Source organism: Tenrec ecaudatus, assembly GCF_050624435.1.
Source record: "Tenrec ecaudatus isolate mTenEca1 chromosome 6 unlocalized genomic scaffold, mTenEca1.hap1 SUPER_6_unloc_1, whole genome shotgun sequence".
NCBI classification, from domain to species: domain Eukaryota; kingdom Metazoa; phylum Chordata; class Mammalia; order Afrosoricida; family Tenrecidae; genus Tenrec; species Tenrec ecaudatus.
Window position 1 is genome coordinate 338,250 of NW_027457605.1, and position 14,647 is coordinate 352,896.

Genomic DNA, 14,647 nt, shown 5'->3' on the forward strand with positions numbered 1-14,647 from the left:
AAGGGCGGAGGGATCAATGGCTCCTTGATCATTGCCATTCTAGTTGGGTCTCTTCATTTCTGAATGTGGGAGCAGGGTGCAGCTGACTCAGCTTGTTCCCTGCTTTAGCTGTCAAGGCTCCTTTCTGGCAAGACGTCCCAGAGCCGAAGACACATGGACCTACAAAGAGGAAACCCGGGCTGCTGGAGTAGCCATGCAGAGATATGCTGACATATCCACTGCCCAGGCTGCTCTGCTTACACATTCACTGCCTGGGCTCTCCTCCTTCAGCCAGCAACATGTCGAATGTTTTGAAAGATGGAGGAGGACATTGCAATTGGTGTTGGACATGTGGGTTAATGGGTTATTGTCGGACTTGTGGGTTTGGACCACACTGCTTTCGGATGTCTGCTTGATGAACACTTAACCTTGATATATGAGTTTCACTTAGAAACTCATGTCTGTGTCCCTGTTTCTCTACGAGAGCCAGAGTCACAAATAGGATACCTAGCAGTGGGGCAATGGAAGAACTCATCTTAAGATGGAGAGTAGCTATTTGTTTGACCTTGCCTCGTGGTAATTCAACTTCCTTGTCTATCCAGAAGTCAGACAAAGTTACCCTGTACTCGGTTGATTTCTGGGGAAACTATGGAAAGGTGGAAAAATGAAAGTTTGTAAGCCCACTTGATTTGAACCACTAAAATGGGGTTATCTTTAGCTGGGTTAAGCTACCTCTGGGAAGACTGCTTTGCAGTGAATTAGATGCCCACCAGTGCTTTCGTGTACTCAGGAACCAAAAGCCTTTGCCAGAAGTTAAAATAAAATCTGAGAGTAGGGAGAAAACATCTCCCTGGACTGTGTGTTAATGAGAGTCTGTGACAGGCTGAATTGCTTTCTGGGTGACCTCGGGGATCTACATATGGAGTGGAGGTCGGAGAAATGCAGCAATAAAAGGACTGCTTGCGTATGGGCACGGATACCTGTGGATTTGGTTTACCTGAAAAGGAGAACAATGGGGTGACTCGAGTAGAGTTCAACATGTGCATCAGGACCCCAGGCTTGTTGAATAGTGGCGAGAGCCCATGGTCTACAAGCAAGGTGACCGGTGGATACCCCATGAAGGCTGAGCGAGGTCCCCGGTACGGGTCGTCAAGAAGCACACCAGAGGACGATATTGGAGACTGTGAACTGGTGCCTAAGAGTGCTGACTTTATGCACGGCCTGTCCTGCTTTGATTTTGCCGATGGAGACAGACTTTGAATGGTTACAATTGGAATGAAGATTTCTTCATGGCGAGCAATGATTGTTTCCTCTGAGCACTTGTTTTATATTTTGGGCCATAGATAAAGTGAATAGCTAAAATAGCTAAAAGTTGGCTTACAAACTTTCTGACTGGGGGAACTTTCCTTAAGTTTTAGAATTAAGGTCCTGATGTTACTTAATTCCATGTTGGGGTTAAAGAATTTTGAACGGGTGCCAGGTTCTCAAATGTGGATTTAGTTCGTTGATTGTGCCAACCTGGGCGATACACACGTGCGGTTAAATCAAGGGCGGAGGGATCAATGGCTCCTTGAGCATTACCATTCTTGTTGGGTCTCTTGATTTCTGAACATGGGAGCAGGGTGCAGCTGCCTCACCTTGTTCCCTGCTTTAGCTGACAAGGCTCCTTTCCGGCAAGACGTCCCTGAGCCGAAGACACATGGACCTACCCAGAGGAAGCCCGGGCTGTTGGAGTAGCCGTGTAGAGATATGCTGACATATCCACTGCCCACGCTCTTCTGCTTACACATTCACTGCCTCGTCTCTCCTCCTTCAGCCAGCAACATGTCATCTGTTTTGAAAGATGGAGGAGGACACTGCAATTGTTTTTAGACATGTGGGTTAATGGGTTAATGTCGGACTTGGAGGTTTGCACCACACTGCTTTCGGATGTCTGCTTGATGAACACTTAACCTTTATATATGAGTCTCACTTAGACATGAGTTTCTGTGCCCCTGTTTCTCTACGAGAGCCAGAGTCACAAATAGGATACCTAGCAGTGGGGCAATGGAAAAACTCATCTTAAGATGGAGAGTAACTATATGTTTGACCTTGCCGTCATGGTAATTCTTCTTCCTTGTCGATCCAGAGGTCAGACAAAGCCACCCTTTACTCGGTTGTTTTCTGGGGAAACTATGGAAAGGTGGAAAAATGAAAGTTTGTAAGCCCACTTGCTTTGAACCACTAAAATGGGGTTATCTTTAGCTGGGTTTAGAACACCTCTGGGTAGACAGCTATGCAGTGAAATAGATGCCCACCAGTGCTTTCGTGAACTCAGGAACCATAAGCCTTTGCCAGAAGTTAAAAAAACATCTGGGAGTAGGGAGAAAACATCTCCCAGGGACTGTGTGTTAAAGAGAGACTGTGAGCAGGCTGAATTGCTTTCTGGGTGACCTCGGGGATCTACATATGGAGTGGAGGTCGGAGAAATGCAGCAATAAAAGGACTGCTTGCATATGGGCACGGATACCTGTGGATTTGGTTTACCTGAAAAGGAGAACACGAGGGTGACTCGAGTAAAGTTCACCATGTGCATCAGGACCCCAGGCTTGTTGAATAGAGCGAGAGCCCATGGTCTACAAGCAAGGTGACCGGTGGATACCCCATGAAGGCTGAGCGAGGTCCCTGGTACGGGTCGACAAGAAGCACACCAGAGGACGATATTGGACACTGTGAACTGGTGCCTAAGAGTGCTGACGTTATGCACGTTCTGTCCGGCTTTGATTTTGCCCATGGACACAGACTTTGAATGGTTGCTATTGGAATGAAGATTTCTTCATGGCGAGCAATGATATTTCCTCTGAGCACTTGTTTTATATTTTGGGCCATAGATAAAGTGAATAGCTAAAATAGCTAAAAGTTGGCTTACAATCTTTCTGAGTGGGGAAACATTCCATAAGTTTTAGAATTAAGGTCCTGGTGTTACTTAATTCCATGTTGTGGTTAAAGAATTTTGAACGGGTGCCAGGTTCTCAAATGTGGATTTAGTTCGTGGATTGTGCCCACCTGGGCGATACACACGTGCGGTTAAATCAAGGGCGGAGGGCTCAATGGCTCCTTGAGCATTGCCATTCTTGTTGGGTCTCTTCATTTCTGAACATGGGAGCAGGGTGCAGCTGCCTCACCTTGTTCCCTGCTTTAGCTGACAAGGCTCCTTTCTGGCAAGACGTCCCTGAGCCGAAGACACATGCACCTACCAAGAGGAAGCCCGGGCTGTTGGAGTAGCCGTATAGAGATATGCTTACATATCCACTGCCCACGCTGCTCTGCTTACACATTCACTGCCTCGTCTCTCCTCCTTCAGCCAGCAACATGTCATCTGTTTTGAAAGATGGAGGAGGACACTGCAATTGTTGTTAGACATGTGGGTTAATGGGTTAATGTCGGACTTGGGGGTTTGCACCACACTGCTTTCGGATGTCTGCTTGATGGACACTTAACCTTTATATATGAGTCTCACTTAGACATGAGTTTCTGTGCCCCTGTTTCTCTACGAGAGCCAGAGTCACAAATAGGATACCTAGCAGTGGGGAAATGGAAAAACTCATCTTAAGATGGAGAGTAACTATATGTTTGACTTTGCCGTCATGGTAATTCTTCTTCCTTGTCGATCCAGAGGTCAGACAAAGCCACCCTTTACTCGGTTGTTTTCTGGGGAAACTAGGGTAAGGGGGAAAAATGAAAGTTTGTAAGCATATTTGCTTGAGCCACCAAAATGGGGTGATCTTTAGCTGGGTTTTGACCACCTCTGGGAAGACAGGTATGCAGTGAAATAGATGCCCACCAGTTCTTTGGTGTACTCAGCAATCATAAGACTTGGCCAGAAGTAAAAAAAAAAATCTGGGAGGAGGGAGAAAACATCTCCCTGGGAGTGTGTGTTAAAGAGAGCCTGTGAGCAGGCTGAATTACTTGCTGGGTGTCCTCGTGGATCTACATATGGTGTGGAGGTCGGAGAAATGCAGCAATAACAGGATTGCTTGCGTATGGGCACGGATACCTGTGGATTTGTTTACCTGTAAAGGGGAACACAAGTGTGACTCGAGGAATGTTCACCACGTCTTAACAGGAGCCCAACTTGTTGAATAGTGGCGAGAGCCCATGCTCTACAAGCAAGGTGACCGGTGGACACCCCGTGGAGGCTGAGTGAGGTAGCCTGCACGGGTCGACCAGAAGCCCACCAGAGGGCGATATTGGAGACTGTGAACTGGTGCCTAAGAGTGCTGACTTTATGCACGGCATGTCCGGCTTTGATTTTGCCGATGGACACAGACTGTGAAAGGTTCCTATTAGAATGAAGATTTCTTCATGGCGAGCAATGATTGTTTCCTCTGAGCACTGGTTCTATATTAGTGGGCCATACATAAAGTGAATAGCTAAAATTAGGGGTATAAAGCACAGAGCAGTTGGCTTACAAACTTTCTGAGTGGGGGAACATTGCATAAGGCTTTGAATTAAGGTCCTGATGTTACTTAATTCCATGTTGGGGTTAAAGAATTTTGAACGGGTGCCAGGTTCACAAATGTGGATTTAGTTCGTGGATTGTGCCCACCTGGGTGATACACACATGCAGTTAAATGAAGGGCGGAGGGATCAATGGCTCCTTGAGCATTGCCATTCTAGTTGGGTCTCTTCTTTTCTGAACATGGAAGCAGGGTGCAGCTGCCTCAGCTTGTTCCCTGCTTTAGCTGTCAAGGCTCCTTTCCGGCAAGACGTCCCTGAGCCGAAGACACATGTACTTACCCAAAGGAAGCCCGGGTTGTTGGAGTAGCCGTGCAGAGATATGCTTATATATCCACAGACCACGCGGCTCTGCTTACACATTCACTGTCTCGGCCCCCCTCCTTCAGCCTGCAACATGTCGTCTGTTTTGAAAGATGGAGGAAGACATTGCAATTGGTTTCGACTTGTGGTTTAATGGGTTAATGTCGGACTTGTGGGTTTGGACCACACTGCTTTCAGATGTCTGCTTGATGAACACTTAACCTTTATATATGAGTCTCACTTAGACATGAGTTTCTGTGCCCCTGTTTCTCTACGAGAGCCAGAGTCACAAATAGGATAGATAGCAATGGGGCAATGGAAAACCTCATCTTAAGATGGAGAGTAGCTATTTGTTTGACTTTGCCCTCTTGGTAATTCTTCTTCCTTGTCTATCCAGAGGTCAGACAAAGCCACCCTTTACTTGGTTGTTTTCTGGGGAAAATATGGGAAGTGGGAAAAATGAAAGTTTGTAAGGCCACATGCTTAGAGCCACCAAAATTGGGTGATCTTTAGCTGGGTTAAGCTACCTCTGGGAAGACTGCTGTGCAGTGAATTAGATGCCCACCAGTGCTTTCATGTACTCAGGAACCATAAGCCTTTGCCAGAAGTTAAAATAAAATCTGAGAGTAGGGAGAAAACATCTCCCTGGACTGTGTGTTAAAGAGAGCCTGTGAGCAGGCTGAATTTCTTGCTGGGTGACCACGTGGATCTTCATATGGAGTGGAGGTCGGAGAACTGCAGCAATAAAAGTACTGCTTGTGTATGGGCCCAGATACCTGTGGATTTGGTTTACCTGAAAAGGAGAAAAAGAGGGTGATTCGACTAAAGTTCACCACGTTGCATCAGGAGCCCAGGCTTGTTGAACATTAGCGAGAGCCCATGGTCTACAAGCAAGGTGACCGGTGGACACCCCGTGGAGGCTGAGTGAGGTAGCTGGCATGGGTCGACCAGAAGCCCACCATAGGGCGATATTGGAGACTGTGAACTGGTGCCTAAGTGTGCTGACTTTATGCACGGCCTGTCCGGCTTTGATTTTGCCGATGGACACAGACTTTGAAAGGTTCCTATTGGAATCAAGATTTCTTCATAGCGAGCAATGATTGTTTCCTCTGAGCACTGGTTTTATATTAGTGGGCCATAGATAAAGTGGATAGCTAAAATTTGGTGTATAAAGGCACAGAGTAGTTGGCTTACAAACTTTCCGAGTGGGGGAACATTCCATAAGTTTTAGAATTAAGGTCTGATGTAACTTAATTCCATGTTGGGTTTAAAGAATTTTGAACGGGTGCCTGGTTCGCAAATGTGAATTTAGTTCGTGGATTGTGCCAACCTGGGCGATACACACTTGTGGTTAAATGAAGGGCGGAGGGATCAATGGCTCCTTGATCATTGCCATTCTAGTTGGGTCTCTTCATTTCTGAATGTGGGAGCAGGGTGCAGCTGACTCAGCTTGTTCCCTGCTTTAGCTGTCAAGGCTCCTTTCTGGCAAGACGTCCCAGAGCCGAAGACACATGGACCTACAAAGAGGAAACCCGGGCTGCTGGAGTAGCCATGCAGAGATATGCTGACATATCCACTGCCCAGGCTGCTCTGCTTACACATTCACTGCCTGGGCTCTCCTCCTTCAGCCAGCAACATGTCGAATGTTTTGAAAGATGGAGGAGGACATTGCAATTGGTGTTGGACATGTGGGTTAATGGGTTATTGTCGGACTTGTGGGTTTGGACCACACTGCTTTCGGATGTCTGCTTGATGAACACTTAACCTTGATATATGAGTTTCACTTAGAAACTCATGTCTGTGTCCCTGTTTCTCTACGAGAGCCAGAGTCACAAATAGGATACCTAGCAGTGGGGCAATGGAAGAACTCATCTTAAGATGGAGAGTAGCTATTTGTTTGACCTTGCCTCGTGGTAATTCAACTTCCTTGTCTATCCAGAAGTCAGACAAAGTTACCCTGTACTCGGTTGATTTCTGGGGAAACTATGGAAAGGTGGAAAAATGAAAGTTTGTAAGCCCACTTGATTTGAACCACTAAAATGGGGTTATCTTTAGCTGGGTTAAGCTACCTCTGGGAAGACTGCTTTGCAGTGAATTAGATGCCCACCAGTGCTTTCGTGTACTCAGGAACCAAAAGCCTTTGCCAGAAGTTAAAATAAAATCTGAGAGTAGGGAGAAAACATCTCCCTGGACTGTGTGTTAATGAGAGTCTGTGACAGGCTGAATTGCTTTCTGGGTGACCTCGGGGATCTACATATGGAGTGGAGGTCGGAGAAATGCAGCAATAAAAGGACTGCTTGCGTATGGGCACGGATACCTGTGGATTTGGTTTACCTGAAAAGGAGAACAATGGGGTGACTCGAGTAGAGTTCAACATGTGCATCAGGACCCCAGGCTTGTTGAATAGTGGCGAGAGCCCATGGTCTACAAGCAAGGTGACCGGTGGATACCCCATGAAGGCTGAGCGAGGTCCCCGGTACGGGTCGTCAAGAAGCACACCAGAGGACGATATTGGAGACTGTGAACTGGTGCCTAAGAGTGCTGACTTTATGCACGGCCTGTCCTGCTTTGATTTTGCCGATGGAGACAGACTTTGAATGGTTACAATTGGAATGAAGATTTCTTCATGGCGAGCAATGATTGTTTCCTCTGAGCACTTGTTTTATATTTTGGGCCATAGATAAAGTGAATAGCTAAAATAGCTAAAAGTTGGCTTACAAACTTTCTGACTGGGGGAACTTTCCTTAAGTTTTAGAATTAAGGTCCTGATGTTACTTAATTCCATGTTGGGGTTAAAGAATTTTGAACGGGTGCCAGGTTCTCAAATGTGGATTTAGTTCGTTGATTGTGCCAACCTGGGCGATACACACGTGCGGTTAAATCAAGGGCGGAGGGATCAATGGCTCCTTGAGCATTACCATTCTTGTTGGGTCTCTTGATTTCTGAACATGGGAGCAGGGTGCAGCTGCCTCACCTTGTTCCCTGCTTTAGCTGACAAGGCTCCTTTCCGGCAAGACGTCCCTGAGCCGAAGACACATGGACCTACCCAGAGGAAGCCCGGGCTGTTGGAGTAGCCGTGTAGAGATATGCTGACATATCCACTGCCCACGCTCTTCTGCTTACACATTCACTGCCTCGTCTCTCCTCCTTCAGCCAGCAACATGTCATCTGTTTTGAAAGATGGAGGAGGACACTGCAATTGTTTTTAGACATGTGGGTTAATGGGTTAATGTCGGACTTGGAGGTTTGCACCACACTGCTTTCGGATGTCTGCTTGATGAACACTTAACCTTTATATATGAGTCTCACTTAGACATGAGTTTCTGTGCCCCTGTTTCTCTACGAGAGCCAGAGTCACAAATAGGATACCTAGCAGTGGGGCAATGGAAAAACTCATCTTAAGATGGAGAGTAACTATATGTTTGACCTTGCCGTCATGGTAATTCTTCTTCCTTGTCGATCCAGAGGTCAGACAAAGCCACCCTTTACTCGGTTGTTTTCTGGGGAAACTATGGAAAGGTGGAAAAATGAAAGTTTGTAAGCCCACTTGCTTTGAACCACTAAAATGGGGTTATCTTTAGCTGGGTTTAGAACACCTCTGGGTAGACAGCTATGCAGTGAAATAGATGCCCACCAGTGCTTTCGTGAACTCAGGAACCATAAGCCTTTGCCAGAAGTTAAAAAAACATCTGGGAGTAGGGAGAAAACATCTCCCAGGGACTGTGTGTTAAAGAGAGACTGTGAGCAGGCTGAATTGCTTTCTGGGTGACCTCGGGGATCTACATATGGAGTGGAGGTCGGAGAAATGCAGCAATAAAAGGACTGCTTGCATATGGGCACGGATACCTGTGGATTTGGTTTACCTGAAAAGGAGAACACGAGGGTGACTCGAGTAAAGTTCACCATGTGCATCAGGACCCCAGGCTTGTTGAATAGAGCGAGAGCCCATGGTCTACAAGCAAGGTGACCGGTGGATACCCCATGAAGGCTGAGCGAGGTCCCTGGTACGGGTCGACAAGAAGCACACCAGAGGACGATATTGGAGACTGTGAACTGGTGCCTAAGAGTGCTGACGTTATGCACGTTCTGTCCGGCTTTGATTTTGCCCATGGACACAGACTTTGAATGGTTGCTATTGGAATGAAGATTTCTTCATGGCGAGCAATGATATTTCCTCTGAGCACTTGTTTTATATTTTGGGCCATAGATAAAGTGAATAGCTAAAATAGCTAAAAGTTGGCTTACAATCTTTCTGAGTGGGGAAACATTCCATAAGTTTTAGAATTAAGGTCCTGGTGTTACTTAATTCCATGTTGTGGTTAAAGAATTTTGAACGGGTGCCAGGTTCTCAAATGTGGATTTAGTTCGTTGATTGTGCCCACCTGGGCGATACACACGTGCGGTTAAATCAAGGGCGGAGGGCTCAATGGCTCCTTGAGCATTGCCATTCTTGTTGGGTCTCTTCATTTCTGAACATGGGAGCAGGGTGCAGCTGCCTCACCTTGTTCCCTGCTTTAGCTGACAAGGCTCCTTTCTGGCAAGACGTCCCTGAGCCGAAGACACATGCACCTACCAAGAGGAAGCCCGGGCTGTTGGAGTAGCCGTATAGAGATATGCTTACATATCCACTGCCCACGCTGCTCTGCTTACACATTCACTGCCTCGTCTCTCCTCCTTCAGCCAGCAACATGTCATCTGTTTTGAAAGATGGAGGAGGACACTGCAATTGTTGTTAGACATGTGGGTTAATGGGTTAATGTCGGACTTGGGGGTTTGCACCACACTGCTTTCGGATGTCTGCTTGATGAACACTTAACCTTTATATATGAGTCTCACTTAGACATGAGTTTCTGTGCCCCTGTTTCTCTACGAGAGCCAGAGTCACAAATAGGATACCTAGCAGTGGGGAAATGGAAAAACTCATCTTAAGATGGAGAGTAACTATATGTTTGACCTTGCCGTCATGGTAATTCTTCTTCCTTGTCGATCCAGAGGTCAGACAAAGCCACCCTTTACTCGGTTGTTTTCTGGGGAAACTAGGGTAAGGGGGAAAAAATGAAAGTTTGTAAGCATATTTGCTTGAGCCACCAAAATGGGGTGATCTTTAGCTGGGTTTTGACCACCTCTGGGAAGACAGGTATGCAGTGAAATAGATGCCCACCAGTTCTTTGGTGTACTCAGCAATCATAAGACTTGGCCAGAAGTAAAAAAAAAAATCTGGGAGGAGGGAGAAAACATCTCCCTGGGAGTGTGTGTTAAAGAGAGCCTGTGAGCAGGCTGAATTACTTGCTGGGTGTCCTCGTGGATCTACATATGGTGTGGAGGTCGGAGAAATGCAGCAATAACAGGATTGCTTGCGTATGGGCACGGATACCTGTGGATTTGTTTACCTGTAAAGGGGAACACAAGTGTGACTCGAGGAATGTTCACCACGTCTTAACAGGAGCCCAACTTGTTGAATAGTGGCGAGAGCCCATGCTCTACAAGCAAGGTGACCGGTGGACACCCCGTGGAGGCTGAGTGAGGTAGCCTGCACGGGTCGACCAGAAGCCCACCAGAGGGCGATATTGGAGACTGTGAACTGGTGCCTAAGAGTGCTGACTTTATGCACGGCATGTCCGGCTTTGATTTTGCCGATGGACACAGACTGTGAAAGGTTCCTATTAGAATGAAGATTTCTTCATGGCGAGCAATGATTGTTTCCTCTGAGCACTGGTTCTATATTAGTGGGCCATACATAAAGTGAATAGCTAAAATTAGGGGTATAAAGCACAGAGCAGTTGGCTTACAAACTTTCTGAGTGGGGGAACATTGCATAAGGCTTTGAATTAAGGTCCTGATGTTACTTAATTCCATGTTGGGGTTAAAGAATTTTGAACGGGTGCCAGGTTCACAAATGTGGATTTAGTTCGTGGATTGTGCCCACCTGGGTGATACACACATGCAGTTAAATGAAGGGCGGAGGGATCAATGGCTCCTTGAGCATTGCCATTCTAGTTGGGTCTCTTCTTTTCTGAACATGGAAGCAGGGTGCAGCTGCCTCAGCTTGTTCCCTGCTTTAGCTGTCAAGGCTCCTTTCCGGCAAGACGTCCCTGAGCCGAAGACACATGTACTTACCCAAAGGAAGCCCGGGTTGTTGGAGTAGCCGTGCAGAGATATGCTTATATATCCACAGACCACGCGGCTCTGCTTACACATTCACTGTCTCGGCCCCCCTCCTTCAGCCTGCAACATGTCGTCTGTTTTGAAAGATGGAGGAAGACATTGCAATTGGTTTCGACTTGTGGTTTAATGGGTTAATGTCGGACTTGTGGGTTTGGACCACACTGCTTTCAGATGTCTGCTTGATGAACACTTAACCTTTATATATGAGTCTCACTTAGACATGAGTTTCTGTGCCCCTGTTTCTCTACGAGAGCCAGAGTCACAAATAGGATAGATAGCAATGGGGCAATGGAAAACCTCATCTTAAGATGGAGAGTAGCTATTTGTTTGACTTTGCCCTCTTGGTAATTCTTCTTCCTTGTCTATCCAGAGGTCAGACAAAGCCACCCTTTACTTGGTTGTTTTCTGGGGAAAATATGGGAAGTGGGAAAAATGAAAGTTTGTAAGGCCACATGCTTAGAGCCACCAAAATTGGGTGATCTTTAGCTGGGTTAAGCTACCTCTGGGAAGACTGCTGTGCAGTGAATTAGATGCCCACCAGTGCTTTCATGTACTCAGGAACCATAAGCCTTTGCCAGAAGTTAAAATAAAATCTGAGAGTAGGGAGAAAACATCTCCCTGGACTGTGTGTTAAAGAGAGCCTGTGAGCAGGCTGAATTTCTTGCTGGGTGACCACGTGGATCTTCATATGGAGTGGAGGTCGGAGAACTGCAGCAATAAAAGTACTGCTTGTGTATGGGCCCAGATACCTGTGGATTTGGTTTACCTGAAAAGGAGAAAAAGAGGGTGATTCGACTAAAGTTCACCACGTTGCATCAGGAGCCCAGGCTTGTTGAACATTAGCGAGAGCCCATGGTCTACAAGCAAGGTGACCGGTGGACACCCCGTGGAGGCTGAGTGAGGTAGCTGGCATGGGTCGACCAGAAGCCCACCATAGGGCGATATTGGAGACTGTGAACTGGTGCCTAAGTGTGCTGACTTTATGCACGGCCTGTCCGGCTTTGATTTTGCCGATGGACACAGACTTTGAAAGGTTCCTATTGGAATCAAGATTTCTTCATAGCGAGCAATGATTGTTTCCTCTGAGCACTGGTTTTATATTAGTGGGCCATAGATAAAGTGGATAGCTAAAATTTGGTGTATAAAGGCACAGAGTAGTTGGCTTACAAACTTTCCGAGTGGGGGAACATTCCATAAGTTTTAGAATTAAGGTCTGATGTAACTTAATTCCATGTTGGGTTTAAAGAATTTTGAACGGGTGCCTGGTTCGCAAATGTGAATTTAGTTCGTGGATTGTGCCAACCTGGGCGATACACACTTGTGGTTAAATGAAGGGCGGAGGGATCAATGGCTCCTTGATCATTGCCATTCTAGTTGGGTCTCTTCATTTCTGAATGTGGGAGCAGGGTGCAGCTGACTCAGCTTGTTCCCTGCTTTAGCTGTCAAGGCTCCTTTCTGGCAAGACGTCCCAGAGCCGAAGACACATGGACCTACCAAGAGGAAACCCGGGCTGCTGGAGTAGCCATGCAGAGATATGCTGACATATCCACTGCCCAGGCTGCTCTGCTTACACATTCACTGCCTGGGCTCTCCTCCTTCAGCCAGCAACATGTCGAATGTTTTGAAAGATGGAGGAGGACATTGCAATTGGTGTTGGACATGTGGGTTAATGGGTTATTGTCGGACTTGTGGGTTTGGACCACACTGCTTTCGGATGTCTGCTTGATGAACACTTAACCTTGATATATGAGTTTCACTTAGAAACTCATGTCTGTGTCCCTGTTTCTCTACGAGAGCCAGAGTCACAAATAGGATACCTAGCAGTGGGGCAATGGAAGAACTCATCTTAAGATGGAGAGTAGCTATTTGTTTGACCTTGCCTCGTGGTAATTCAACTTCCTTGTCTATCCAGAAGTCAGACAAAGTTACCCTGTACTCGGTTGATTTCTGGGGAAACTATGGAAAGGTGGAAAAATGAAAGTTTGTAAGCCCACTTGATTTGAACCACTAAAATGGGGTTATCTTTAGCTGGGTTAAGCTACCTCTGGGAAGACTGCTTTGCAGTGAATTAGATGCCCACCAGTGCTTTCGTGTACTCAGGAACCAAAAGCCTTTGCCAGAAGTTAAAATAAAATCTGAGAGTAGGGAGAAAACATCTCCCTGGACTGTGTGTTAATGAGAGTCTGTGACAGGCTGAATTGCTTTCTGGGTGACCTCGGGGATCTACATATGGAGTGGAGGTCGGAGAAATGCAGCAATAAAAGGACTGCTTGCGTATGGGCACGGATACCTGTGGATTTGGTTTACCTGAAAAGGAGAACAATGGGGTGACTCGAGTAGAGTTCAACATGTGCATCAGGACCCCAGGCTTGTTGAATAGTGGCGAGAGCCCATGGTCTACAAGCAAGGTGACCGGTGGATACCCCATGAAGGCTGAGCGAGGTCCCCGGTACGGGTCGTCAAGAAGCACACCAGAGGACGATATTGGAGACTGTGAACTGGTGCCTAAGAGTGCTGACTTTATGCACGGCCTGTCCTGCTTTGATTTTGCCGATGGAGACAGACTTTGAATGGTTACAATTGGAATGAAGATTTCTTCATGGCGAGCAATGATTGTTTCCTCTGAGCACTTGTTTTATATTTTGGGCCATAGATAAAGTGAATAGCTAAAATAGCTAAAAGTTGGCTTACAAACTTTCTGACTGGGGGAACTTTCCTTAAGTTTTAGAATTAAGGTCCTGATGTTACTTAATTCCATGTTGGGGTTAAAGAATTTTGAACGGGTGCCAGGTTCTCAAATGTGGATTTAGTTCGTTGATTGTGCCAACCTGGGCGATACACACGTGCGGTTAAATCAAGGGCGGAGGGATCAATGGCTCCTTGAGCATTACCATTCTTGTTGGGTCTCTTGATTTCTGAACATGGGAGCAGGGTGCAGCTGCCTCACCTTGTTCCCTGCTTTAGCTGACAAGGCTCCTTTCCGGCAAGACGTCCCTGAGCCGAAGACACATGGACCTACCCAGAGGAAGCCCGGGCTGTTGGAGTAGCCGTGTAGAGATATGCTGACATATCCACTGCCCACGCTCTTCTGCTTACACATTCACTGCCTCGTCTCTCCTCCTTCAGCCAGCAACATGTCATCTGTTTTGAAAGATGGAGGAGGACACTGCAATTGTTTTTAGACATGTGGGTTAATGGGTTAATGTCGGACTTGGAGGTTTGCACCACACTGCTTTCGGATGTCTGCTTGATGAACACTTAACCTTTATATATGAGTCTCACTTAGACATGAGTTTCTGTGCCCCTGTTTCTCTACGAGAGCCAGAGTCACAAATAGGATACCTAGCAGTGGGGCAATGGAAAAACTCATCTTAAGATGGAGAGTAACTATATGTTTGACCTTGCCGTCATGGTAATTCTTCTTCCTTGTCGATCCAGAGGTCAGACAAAGCCACCCTTTACTCGGTTGTTTTCTGGGGAAACTATGGAAAGGTGGAAAAATGAAAGTTTGTAAGCCCACTTGCTTTGAACCACTAAAATGGGGTTATCTTTAGCTGGGTTTAGAACACCTCTGGGTAGACAGCTATGCAGTGAAATAGATGCCCACCAGTGCTTTCGTGAACTCAGGAACCATAAGCCTTTGCCAGAAGTTAAAAAAACATCTGGGAGTAGGGAGAAAACATCTCCCAGGGACTGTGTGTTA

General features: G+C 46.6%; 1 protein-coding gene across 1 annotated transcript in view; it reads left to right on the forward strand.

The window, feature by feature from the left end:
- LOC142435892 (thyrotropin-releasing hormone-degrading ectoenzyme-like) overlaps nt 1-14,647 on the forward strand; it is a 373,691-nt gene that overhangs the window by 291,564 nt on the left and 67,480 nt on the right. The window lies entirely within an intron of this gene.